This window comes from Schistocerca americana, chromosome 7, assembly GCF_021461395.2.
Source record: "Schistocerca americana isolate TAMUIC-IGC-003095 chromosome 7, iqSchAmer2.1, whole genome shotgun sequence".
Lineage (NCBI taxonomy): Eukaryota > Metazoa > Arthropoda > Insecta > Orthoptera > Acrididae > Schistocerca > Schistocerca americana.
In genome coordinates, this window is record NC_060125.1 from 379011161 (window position 1) to 379024719 (window position 13559).

Here is a 13559-nt window from a genome sequence, read left to right on the forward strand (position 1 = left end):
GCTCGGCCACCTCGGCCGGCGCTGCTAAGAGGTCAAGCGTATTTTCGCAACTGTTTACTATTCGCGTGGGCTCATGAACTAATTGCTAGAAATAATTTTCAAAGAATATGTTTAATACAATTTAGAATGATGTTTTATGCGTACCTTTGGAATTAAATATGTATTTTCGCCAACATATGTAGGGTAAATTAAAGTCACCATTAACTATAATTGTATCAGTCGGGTAAGTGTTTCAAATCAAACTCAAATTTTCTTTGAACCTCTCAGCAATTGTATCATCTGAACTGGGAGGTCGATAAAAGGATCCAATTGTTATTTTATTCCGGTGGCCAAGAATAACATCTGCGTATACTAATTAACAAGAACTATCTGCTTCAATTTTGCTAACAGCAACAAACACGCCACCGCCAACCGTGTTTAGCCTATCCTTTGGGAACACTGTTAGGTTCTTCGCAAAAATTTCGGCTGAACTTATCTCCGGCTTTAGCCAGCTTTCAATGGCTACAACAATTTGAGGCTCAGTGCTTTCTACTAGCGCTTGGAGCTCTGGTACATTTCCAACACAGCTACGACAATTTACAACTGTTATACCAACTGGTTCGTGTATTTACTTTCTTCCTGTGTTCACCCTGCACACTTTGTGACTGAAGCCCTTTTTGTGTTTTCACAGGATGCTGTAATCTAAAAAACCGCCCAGTCCACGGCACTCAGCCCCTGCTATTCGTGTAGCCGCCTCCTGACCTATTCAGTGGAACCCGAAACCCAGCCACCCTGTGGCGCAAGTCGAGAAATCTGCAGCCTACACGGTCACAGAACCATCTGAGCCTCTTATTCAGACCCTCCACTCGGCTCTGTACCAGAGATCCGCCGTCGGTCGTGTCGACTATGCTGCAAATAATCAGCTCTGCTTTCATCTCGCAAGCAAAACTGACAGATCATCAATGGTCCAAGAATTACTCAAGGGATATTTAATTGGATAGTTTGGATTGATGATATGAGTGCCACTGATTTCCGCATGCAGAACAATATTAAAAGCAAAATTTAACCGTAGAATAGAAAGGTTGCAGCGTTTTTGGGCTCTAGCATGAAATATTATTAACACATCCTTCAAATTCCTATTCACACACTCAGCAAAGAACGGCTGGGGGTATTAAGGAATAGCAGTAACACGCCTAACACCAAAATATCCGGAATTCCGTAGACGTAAATGCCATGCTATTATCGCTAGGGTCCTCGGTGATCCAAAGACGACAAAGAATTCGGTAACATGCTATACAGATTAGCCACTAGTGGCCCTGTGGCTGGGAATAACCAGGTACAAGGGGAAAATCCTTTCCCCACCATCAAGATGGTAAGCTCCCCCTCCCCCAGGTACGTGGAAAGGGTCATATAGAGTCCAAAAAGAGACACTCCATGGCTCTGCTTCCATGAGCAGACACGTTTGCATAACTGACACCACTCCACTAACTGACATATTTCCTTACACATACATGGGCAAACCACATGTCGAATTTTCGCTAGGTCTTATGGGAACCTAGATCAAGACCCATCATGAAAATACCGAAGAAGAGTGGGAATCAAAAGCTAAAGCAAACAAATTTTGTTATACGCGGTCGCCCTTCCCCTTTTAACACACAGTACCTTTATCGAGAACATATCCATCTGTATGCTCACCATTTCAAAGCCTTTTTTCATTTGGAAAATACGGGATTCTTCTTCATGTCTCTCATTGAGATCGCAAAAGAGTTCAGGAACTTCATTCAATACGGAGCTGCTCAAGGCAACTTGATCCGCATATTGTAGGGGAGTCGTAATGTTAATACATTCGGCTTGAAGTATTGGCTATGCTGTTGTCAGAATCCCTTGAAACGTCCCCTTTTGAAAAATTATACAAGACCGTGCTTAAACTGATACACAATTTTTTTTGCGCAACGCAATCTGACTTTCAAAAATCCCTACAAAAGAATGGCCCTAACTAATATTACCCTATACCTTTCACAAATCACTTACCTCACAAAAATCTTCGTTACTCAAGCTACAGCAATACAGCGAGCGCCACTACTGCCAGCTAAATAAAAGATTCAGACTACGGAAGGCACTAACTACTGATAGGCATAGTTAGTAAATGAAAGATTTTAATAGAGAACAAACAATGTATTTAACCTAATAATGTTGAAAACTCATAATATACATAGCAGTTCATGACATCCAGTTTTAAAAATTTCAAAACTCCGCCATCTCTCTCCCCACATCCACCACTGCTGGCGGCTCACCTCCAACTGCGCAACGCTACGCGCTGTTCACATCCAGCTGCCCAACACTACAATGGCGAGTATTACAACAATGCAAAGCAGCCACAGACTGCACACAGCACAGCGAGTGATTTTCATACAGAGGTGGCGTTACCAATAAAAAAACCTAAACAGCCTACTTACACCCTGATTGATGAACTTTGAATGGAATGCAGGGATGCGGACTGCCCAACGAGCAACCCTACCAGTCTGTCCTGGGGTGGGCCAGTAGCGAACTCAACGCCTCATTATCAGTTACCAGCACAAATTCCCTATGCCCTAGGTAGAACTTAATCTTCTCCAAGGTGAACAGAACCGTTAAGGCTTTCCACTTATATAATGAATATTTTAATTCAGCGGGATATAAACAGCACGATGAGTAGGCGATGGGATGCCTGATGATCTTGGAGGATTACCGCCGCTACCTCGGAATTGGATGCGTCTGTTTGGACAATATACGGTTTCCTGAAGTTTGTGATAATTAACCCAGGAGGGTTGCTAATGGTAGCTTTAATTTCCTCAAATGAAGCTTAATGAGCCTCCCACCAAAAGAAGAAGTCGCCTTTCTTGCGCAAGTTATTCAAGAACGCCGCCAATTGGACGAAATTAGAAACAAACTTCCGAAAGAAATTCGCCATTCCAATAAATCTGACTCTCCCTTCTTGCTCTTACAGGAGAGAGGGAAGTCACGCAACGAATGCGTCCGCTCCTGACCCAATGTGTCGAAAGCAGGTGACGCAAAAAGGATACACATGGGCCAACCAAAGTAATCTTAGAACGCTTGGTAGTAATCCCGGCCTTTCTAAGACGTAACACAACTTCTGCAAGGCGGTCCAAATGCTCCACAAATGTTGCACTGTAAACCACCACATGATCAAGACAGTTATGGAAGGATTTGAACTTAAGATCTCCCATAATATGGTGCAAAAGACGAGACAACATGGCTGCACCTGTAGACAGTCCGAAAGGAACTCGATAAAACTTGTAAAGGTTCCAGTAAGTACAAAAGGCAGTTAGTGGTTTCGAATCTTTGGTCAAGGATATCTAGTAATATGCTTGACTGAGGTCCAATACAGAGAACCAGCGGTCACACACGAACCAGGTAAAGTAATTGTGAAGGTCAGGCAGCAGAACTGATTCCTAGACGACCTTCTGGTTGAGTGTCCTATAATCAACGACTGGCCGATAATCTCCACTCTGTCCTTTAGGAACAAGAAAAATGGGTAAATCGTAGCGAGAAGCCGAGCATCTAATGTCACCATCCTGAAGCATGTTATTAATGGACGAGGATAATCTATAAGGCATCTGACGAACAGGAATATCGTCAACCAAGCGAGTCTTATGTGGCATAAAATTCATTTGTGAGGATGTCGAAATATCGGACTAATAATTTCAACAGTTGCCTAGCCTCGCCAAGTTGCAAATGATCAGGTAAACTCATACGTCATCGACTGTACGTTGGTAATCAGTTGAGAACACTGACACGAACTCAATGCTACACTTTGGAGCGAGCTTGATAATCAACATCCTGACTGATACGCTCAATGAAATGGCAGTCCAGTATCAAATTAACCGACAAATTCTTAGCAGCAACAAATTTGACAGGGCATGTAAAGTCCAATATGCCCAATTTGCCTCGAAACTGACCTATTAAAGGTAACTCTTGCCCATTAACCATACCACATTTCTGAGATGGGGGCACATAGAAGGCATTCTACAAATTCCCAAATCCACAGAATCCAAAAGAGCACATACAGGCCCATTATTCAAGTGGGCACACACATAGGGAAGCATCACATTTCGCTCTAATGTGGGGACGATTCTAAACAGGTAGATGGGTACTTCTTTCCACAACGGTCAGATATTTAGACGCAGACTCCACTTCGCCGGACATGACCACACAAAATGTCTACTATCACCACTTCTGAAACAGACATTAGGTTCAACCTTACCGACAGCAAAGCCCACGGCCTCCTACTTGTTCCCCTCAGATGGAGCAAACCTAAACCCTTCCATGTCGGCAACCAAGGTGTCTAATTCCACAAAGGTTGCAGGTTTCCTAGAAAAAGCCACATGTAACCGGACCTCAGGCTTCGGCCTTCTAATACGGTGTTAACCACATCACCTTCAACTACTTGCAACCCGAGGCCCGCGAGAAAGACAGGCCGCGGCGCGTACGTCACGAAGTTAGTCCTGAACTCGCTCAGCCCGCAGACAAAATGCGTTTCGAAACCTGAGCGTGTAAGTAATAACGAGACTTGCATCTTCCACTGTAATCTGCTATTATGAAGTCTTACTGATTAACATTACTACAGCAAAATTTAATTTAGAATCAATACTCGATATAAATGGTATAACGGCTTGTTCAAATGGCTCTGAGCACTATGGGACTTAACTTCTGAGGTCATCAGTCCCCTAGAACTTAAACTACTTAAACTTAAGTAACCTAAGGACATCACACACATCCATGCCCGAGGCAGGATTCGAACCTGCGACCGTAGCGGTCGCCTAGAACTTAGAACTACTTAAACCTAACTAACCTAAGGACATCAGACACATCTATGCCCGAGGCAGGATTCGAACCTGCGACCGTAGCGGTCGCGCGGCCCCAGACTGTAGCGCCTAGAACCGCTCGGCCACCTCAGCCGGCATAACGGCTTGTTTATAGCATATAGCCTGTACTGCTAAACAGTACTCATTACATGCTGAAAGTGGTGCTTTGTGCAATTGATAATCCATTTAACATGATTTTATTTTATTGTACGCCAGTACAGCCGTAACAAAATATAAGTAGGCCCATGGACTTCCCGTCGTTATAGGACTAATAATATTAAGATTCCATAATAGCGGATTCCAGTAGAAGATTCAGTTTTCGTTTGTACGGACACGCCTAGGTACGAGTTAACAGGTGTAGAAACGTAGTTTGTCTGCTGATTTGAGCGAGCGAGCGAACGAGCGCAGGACTACCTTCGTGACGTACGCGCCGCGGTCTGTCTTTCTCGTGGGCCTCGTTGCAACCCAGAGCTGGCACAGCAGTGCGGATCTAATCAGTGGATTTAGGTAAAATCTCTTTCTGGTATTGCACGTGTCAAAAATGCAGGTTTTCCAGCTCATGCTTGATACAGAGTATAACTTCAGTTGAATATTGCGCTGTCTAAAATCACGAAGAGAGCCTTCATTCTGCATAATTTCAGATAAAACATTGCTTAAAACCCGTCGGGTTCAGGGTAAAGAAGCTGAAGAACAATGGCATGTGAAATCAATGAATCAGCGTCAAATTGAAACCGAACTGCACAATTGCAACCTCTAATCCTTTGAAGTAGGTACAAAATAGTGTTCATCGTCTAATAGTTTATGTCAGTTTTAGTTTAGCGTAACTTCTAAGAAATGACAGTTATGAGTACCGTTATATTTGAGAAGCACACATCCGAAAATTAGGAAAGTTCAATATTTATGCAATTAATTTAATACTATAATTGCACACAATTCTCATACTTATTACGTGATACGAAGTCAAAGTATTCAGTCACCATTTTCAGTATTCTACTAAACGTTTCGGCTGCAAACACAGGTTACAAACTAAGGCTCTGTGAGCCAACAAATTGGAGGAATGCTCTTTATTGCTTTTCATCTATGTTCCGGAGAGTGGTCAGGTACAGTAGTGAACCGTGGACTATAAACAAATCACAAAAGAAGAGAATACAAGCTTTTGAGATGAGTTGCTACAGAAGAGTGCTGAAGATCATGTGATTAGGAAATGATGGGCATCAGAACAGTGCTGACGATCAGGTGGGTAGCTCAAATAACTAATGAGAATATAAAATTATAACCTGCCGACCAGTTGCAATGGATAAATAAATTCTTTACCTAGGTTTCAACAAATATAAATTTGTCTTCTTCAGAAGGTAGCAGTTTTACATTAGTAATGTAAAACTGCTACCTTCTGAAGAAGACAAATTTATATTTGTCGAAACCGAGGTAAAGAATTTCTTTATCCATTGCAACTGGTCGGCTGGTTATAATTTTATTACGTGGAACCGTTGCTGTTGTGCAGCTATCTTCAAAATATTTAATGAGAATATACTGAATTGAATTGTAGGAAAACGTATTTAAGGGACAACTTGGTTGTTGCTAGGGTACATACTGACTAGAGTTGTAAAAAGTTATTGTAGCCTACTGTAGGCTACCGTAAGTATGCGTAGAGTACAGTAGTTTTCCTACTGGCTTCGGGCAGTTACATCGTAAACCGCGTTACGTGTATGTAAGCTGTACGACATAACTATTGGGTGTTACCGGTAAGCCGGCCGCGGTGGCCGTGCGGTTCTGGCGCTGCAGTCCGGAACTGCGAGGCTGCTACGGTCGCAGGTTCGAATCCTGCCTCGGGCATGGGTGTGTGTGATGTCCTTAGGTTAGTTAGGTTTAAGTAGTTCTAAGTTCTAGGGGACTTATAACCTAAGATGTTGAGTCCCATAGTGCTCAGAGCCACTTTTTGTTACCGGTAATCATTTCGATTTCTGTCTGTGTCTGCTATCACCTACTTCTTGGATTCCCCTAGGAACTGGAAGTGGTGAAGCGTCTAATAACTGAGTGAGGATTCATGAATGGTCACATAACCTACGGAACATTTTTGTTCGACGTAGTTATCATCTGTTTGTTACTTGAAATCGTCGAAGTTTATATCATGTTTTATTCGAAAATTGTTGATTTGTAACGTGAAACATAGGTACATTGTAGTGAAAATTAAGAAAACAGAGGTTCATCACACATCTACATCTACATCTACATCGCTACTCAGCAAATCACAATTTGGTGCCTGGCAGAGGGTTCATTGCACTACATTCACAGTAATTCTCCATTATTCCACTCTCGATCAGCGCGCGGAAGAAACGAACAGCTGCCTGTATCTTTCCGTGCGAACTCTGATTTTCGTAATTTTACTGTGATGATCGTTTCTCCCTGTATAATTTGGCTGCAACAAAATCTAACTAACCTAAGGACATCACACACATCCATGCCCGAGGCAGGATTCGAACCTGCGACCGTAACGGACGCGCGGTTCCGGACTGAAGCGCCTAGGTCCGCTCGGCCACAGCGGCGGGCTCTGCCGCAAGGAAAAACTGCTTTCTTTTATTAATGTCCACCCCAGATCCTGTATCATTCCCGTGAAACTCTCTCCACCATTTTTCGATAATACATAACATGCTGTCCTTCTTTGAACATTCTCGATGTGCTCCGGTAATCCTATCTGGGAAGGATCCCATACCGCACAGCGGTACTCCGAAACAACACAGACAAGCGTAGTGTAGACAGTCTTTAGTAGGTGTGTTGAATCTTCTAAGAGTCCTGTCAATAAAACGCAGTCTTTGTTTCGCCTTCCCACAACATTTTCTATCTGTTCTTTCCAATTTGAGTTGTTCTTAATTGTAATTCCTCTGGATTTAGCTGAATTTATATCGTTTGTATTTGATTGATTAATCATGTGACCGAAGTTTAATTGTTCTATATTAGCACTAATGTTGATAGTCTCACACTTTACGTTATTTAGGGTCAGTTGCAAATTTTCGCACCATACAGATATCTTATCCAGATCGTTTTGCAATTGGTTTTAGATCTTCTAATGACGCAGTTTCCTTAAAAACAGTTAAAGTAAAAAAACTAAAATGACATATCAGACATCGCTTCAGTATTTCGTCGATCTTAAATATCTTTTATATAAGATCGACGAATTATTCACTTTATTTAATGCCCAAAATTGGGCCACTCTGTTCAGTATTATGAATTAGGTTCTTCCGTTTTTTGTTGGCCCAATACGTTTAAATTCTTTCAGATCGTGCCCTTCTCTCCTCCTCTGAAATCACCCTTCCGTTTCTCTGTTTGTTAAACAGCTTGACACGCCCGTCTTGCCTTTCAAATCCTCCATCGTAATCTGTAATTTCATCATGTCCTCAGTGATCTCTTGCTGCCGCTCTTGCTGTTTCATAGCTTCTCAATTGTTCTCCTGCTAATTTTAATTTCTGTTGTCCTCATAAATTGTCCTAGGAAAGAGATCCGTTTCTTTTTCACTCTACTTGTCACTGATTCTCTTCTTTTATAAAGTGTTTCATTTGAAGCTATTCTCCTAACTCTGTCTTTTAGGTATTTTTTATTTATGCATGTTCTGACTATCCTCCTTTCTATTTTAAGTAATCTGTCTATTGCTACAGTGTTGGCTGTTTTAAATATAGTTTCGGTAGCATATGTTATTTGTAGCTGTGTGACTGTTTTGTAGTGTTTCAGTTTTGTGGCTATTGAGAGGCACTTTTTGCTATGTGTGTTCTTAGTGACATGATGTGATTGAACCAATTTGTTTAGTCCACTCTGTCAAACTGGTTTCGAATTCAGGTTGGGTGTTATTATTTCTCCCAAGTATTTAAACTTTTCCACTATTTTTATGTAGTGTTCTGCAGTTCTAATTTTGTTTGCCAGTGGCGGTTCCGTTAGCAGTAAGTCTGTTTTTTCAAGAGATTTTTAAGGCCAATGCTTTGATCTATTTCCTGTAATGATTGTATTTGTTGTTTGATTTCTTGAATGTTGCTGGCGAGAAGACCGATGTCATCAGCAACTCCTAAACAAATCACCTTTGTCATATCTTTTCGTTTTCCAGCCTTTGTGTTGCCTGGATTGTCCTTGTACCATTCCCTCATTGTGTATTCAAGGGTACACTTAAAACGGAGTGATAACAGGCCGTCTCCCTGCCTTAAACCAGATTTTACCAAGAATGATTCAGAAAATTCTCTTCTCAACTTAATTTTCAAATTTGTATTTGTTAAGATAAGTTTTAGCAGTTTAATTAATTCTGGGTTGAGTCCGAAATGGCTCAAAAGTTTTGACAGTGAGGGTCTATGGATAGAATCAAATGCTTTCTCAAAATCTATTAATGTAATTGAGAAAGGTTTATTTCGTTTGCAGTAATCAGCTATGATTAATTTCAGAGTAATCATTTGTTCTGTGCTGATTCTTCAAATTCTGAAACCTCCTTGGTATCCCTCAGTTCCATATCCAGTTGTTCTTTGATTCTATTGTGTAAAATCTTGAACAAAACCTTGTAGGTACAGTCCAAAGCGAGATTCCTCTATCGTTGTCTGAATGACTTTTGCCTCGTTTCTTATGAAGTGAGCTAATTATAGCTGTGGTCCACTCTTCTGGGAATTTTTCTCTTGCCCAAACTTTTTATAATGTAATATGTAGAGATGTCTGAGTTATTTTACCAGCATACGTCCACATTTCCAGAAACACTTGATTTTCATCACGTACTTTGTATTGTTTCTCTGTTTTGTAATGTAGCTGGGTTTATATTTTCTGGTTTGACATGGGTGCTTGTGTATATTGTTAAAAGCTTTTCAGGTTTATCATGGGTCAAGAGCTTGTTGAAAGTTTCTTCCATGATTTGTACGTTTTCCTTGTTATTATAGGCTATTCTTCCATCTTTATTTCTGAGAAATAGTGTGAGAGGGCTGTAACTACGTAATTGTGCATCAAAGGCTTTGAAATAAACTCTGGAATTGATTTAGTAGCAGTTTTCTTCAATGGAACTCATTAGATACTTTTTATATGGCAACTGTCTTTAGATAATTAGAGAGAACTTTTTTTCTGATGGCTTTGAGGTTAGTTACATTTCTGCTGCTTCGTGAGCTACAAATTGCGTCCAAGCTTGCTGCCTTTCATAATGAATTTCATAATTTTCTGTAGTCCACCAAGTATATTTTTTACATTGATTTACTGGGGCCGATTCTTTGGGATGTTGTTTTAAAATTAGTATCAGTTCCTCAAGATTGCCCTTAATATTGTATTTTGTGTGTTCTTCTGATGTATGTCACTTTTTATTAATTTATGTGGGTCATTCTTCACTTGATCTCTAATTACTCTCTGTCTTTTTTTCCTTCATTGGCAAATCCTAAACAAATCAACTTTATGTTATCTTTTTGTTTTCCAGCCTTTGTGTTCCTTGGATTGTCCCTGTACCATTCCCTCATTGTGTATTCTAGGGCACACTTAAAAAGGAGTGGTAACAGGCCGTCTCCCTGCCTTAAACCAGATTTTATCAAGAATGATTTTAACTAAATTTTGATCTGACTCTGTGTCTGTTCCTTCCAGTACTTTAATATTTCTAATTTCTTTAAGAAAGAATTTCTCCATGCAGACTGACATGGGCCACCTGCAACTCTACTCTTGTCCAGTCAGGATGTTTGCATGTCGTAAGTTTGCTTGGTTTTCTTTTAAAATACGTAGATTTACAGATGAGCCCATGCGTTCTGCAGTTTCCAAAGAGTCTTTGTCCGTTCCTATTAGTTTGTTCAGGTGGAGCCCATTTCTCAGTTATATCTCTGTACTTGTTTTCTTTCCCCAGTTGGGTGTTAAAGTCCCTTATTAAGATCTTTAAAGTAGTTTTTATTGACTAGATTTACTGTCTGATCCAAAAGATCCCAGAATTTTTCGATCTCTACTATAGTTCTTGTTAGAAAATGGCCCCTTGGTAGGGGCATGGCCGTTTCTGAAATAAAGATCTTGTTTGTGGTTTTCACAGTTAAAGTAGCGATTCGCGCAGAAATAGTTTTGAAATCGGTTACTGAATCCATCATTTTCAAATTTACTATAAATCCTGCTCCGAATTGTTGGTATTGTTTCATAACTCTTCGTCCTGGTTTTCCATTGCAAATTCTATAACTATGAGTTTCAAATGTATCTACTTTGCATTTCTCATTTCTTGGAGTCCTGCTTTTATCATTTATGTCAGTCCAATTCGTTGTGAAGTTTTCAGATTTCCAGTTTTCAGTGAAGAGTTAATGTTACGTTTTGCAATGTAGTTAACGTATTTATGTTTTATTTTGGCATTATGCGCTGGATGGGAGTTGGGTGATTTCAAATGCTCCGATTCGAGTATTCTAATTAGCTACCCATCAAATCCGATGTAGTCTTCTCCTTCCCTTCTGTGTTGGACGGTGGTAATTTTTCTCTAAAACACCATTTCATGTTTGGCTTTCAGAAGCTATCAACCTCGAGTGGAACAAGCAAGCTCTCTGTGCTACGGCTGTGGTAGTTAGCCACAGAGGATGTTAATCAGCCGCCACTATCATGTGGAAGAGATGCTGTTGGAGTAACGCCACTGACCCATGGAACTGTCATGCCCTTGGTACTATTTCAGTCCATCCCGCGTATTTTATTTCTCCGGCAGCCACCACGTCTAGTGAGCATCCCGCTATATATCACCTGGGGAGGCGCTATGTAGGAAACTAGATCGACCCCAGAGGTTTCTGTTCTAACTAAATAACTTTCGTGCTTTTCAGTAATAGGAAACTCTTGCCTTTTGATCATAATGAAGAACGTTCTGCTCAGTACAAAATAACAACAATAATTATATACAACTTTTGTGTTTGTGAATTTAAACTGCACTTGTATCGAAAATAGTTGCTTTGGTTACAAGGGTGATTTGAAAAGTTCTCAGAACGGAATAGAAAAAAAGTACTTACATCAGTGAAACTTTTTTATTTTTCAGTGTAGTGTCCTTGTAGATTATTCACTTGGTCCAACGATGTGCCAGTGCCTTGATCCTATCTCGAAAATGAGTTATTCCAGGCCTGCAAAATAGGTCTCAACTCCGGCTATCAATTCTTCGTTTGAAGTGAATCTTCGTCCACCAAGAAAAAATTTTAGTTTTGCAAAGAAAGGGTGGTTGTGGCAATAAGTCATATCTTAGTTCGTGTAATTTTGCCATGGCGACGCCACATGTGTGCGGGCGCGCATTGTCTTGATAGATGCTGACTTTTCTTCCTTGCTAAACCTGGCCTTTTTTCGTGTATCTTTTGTTGCAATTTATCCAGTAGGTTAGTATAGTATTCTCCAGTAATTGTTTGCCCAGTGGTGAGATAATCTACAACAGAATCCCCTTCGCATCCCAGAACACTGACGCCATGACCTTTCCCGCCAAAGGAATTGTCTTTGCTTTCTTTGGTGGCGGAGATTCGGCATATTTCCACTGCTTTGACTGTTGTTTTTTCTATGGGATATAGCAGTGCACCAGAGTTTCATCTGTGGTCACACACTGGCGCCAAAAATCTTGTCCGTTTCTCACACGAGCAAAACATTGTTCCGATGTGTCCATTCTCATGCGTTTATGATCCAGCATCAAGAGTCGCGTCACCCATGTTGCAGATAATTTTTCCATTTGTAATTCTTCAGTTAAAATGTGATGTACCCTTTCACATGACATTTGGAAAGCGTCAGCACTTTCAATCGGCGATCCGCCATGACCATTTTGTGCACCTTTACAATGATTTCTGGATTAGTGACTCATCTTGGTCGACCACTGCGCGGATCTTCATCTAAGCTCTCCCGACCTAATTTAAATTCATTTCTTCACTAGGCAACAGTTAAATATGAAGGAGCAGAGTCCCCCAGTGTATTCTGGAAATCGACATGAATGTCCTTTGCTTTGATATCTCTCTTTACGAAGTACGAGGGTAATCCCAAAAGTAGGGTCTCCTTTTTTTATAAGTACTTAGTCCTATTTATGCCTACAATAGTTTACATCAGTTTACAGCTTGAACATTCCGCTATTTTTGGACATAACCACTATTTCTGTCGATGCATTTTTGTAGACGCTGTGGAATTTTTTGTATGCGCATGTCATACCAGCGCGCCGCCATCCTGTTCAGAAAGTTATGAATTCAGAAAGTTATAAACATCGTCTTTCACCTCGTCGTCGGAGCTGAATCACTTTCCGCCCATATGTTTTTTTAACCCAGGGAACAGGTGATAGTCACTGGGTGCCAAGTCAGGACTATAGGGTGGGTGGGTGATCATGTTCCACTGAAACTGTTGCAGGAGATCAACGGTTTGCCGAGCGATGTGTGGGCGAGCGTTGTCATGGAGAATCTGTACTCCCTTGCTCAACAGTCTTCTTCGGTTCTGAATTGCCTGTCTGAGTTTTCTCGGAGTCTCACAGTACCTGTCAGCGTTAATTGTGGTCCCAGCTGACATAAAGTTGATGAACACTACCCCTTTCAGATCCCAGAAAACGGTTGTTATGACTTTACCGGCAGACTGTGCTTGTTTGAATTTCAGCGGCTTTGGCGAAGAAGGATGCCGCCACTGGCGTGATTGTTGCTCGGTCTCAGCTGTAAAGTGGTATGCCCAGGTTTCGTCACCTGCGACAGTTGAGTCAAGAAAGAAGTCCTGTTCGGCTGCAAGGCGGTGAAGAAATGCGCCAGAAGCATCAACCCGTTGCCGCAT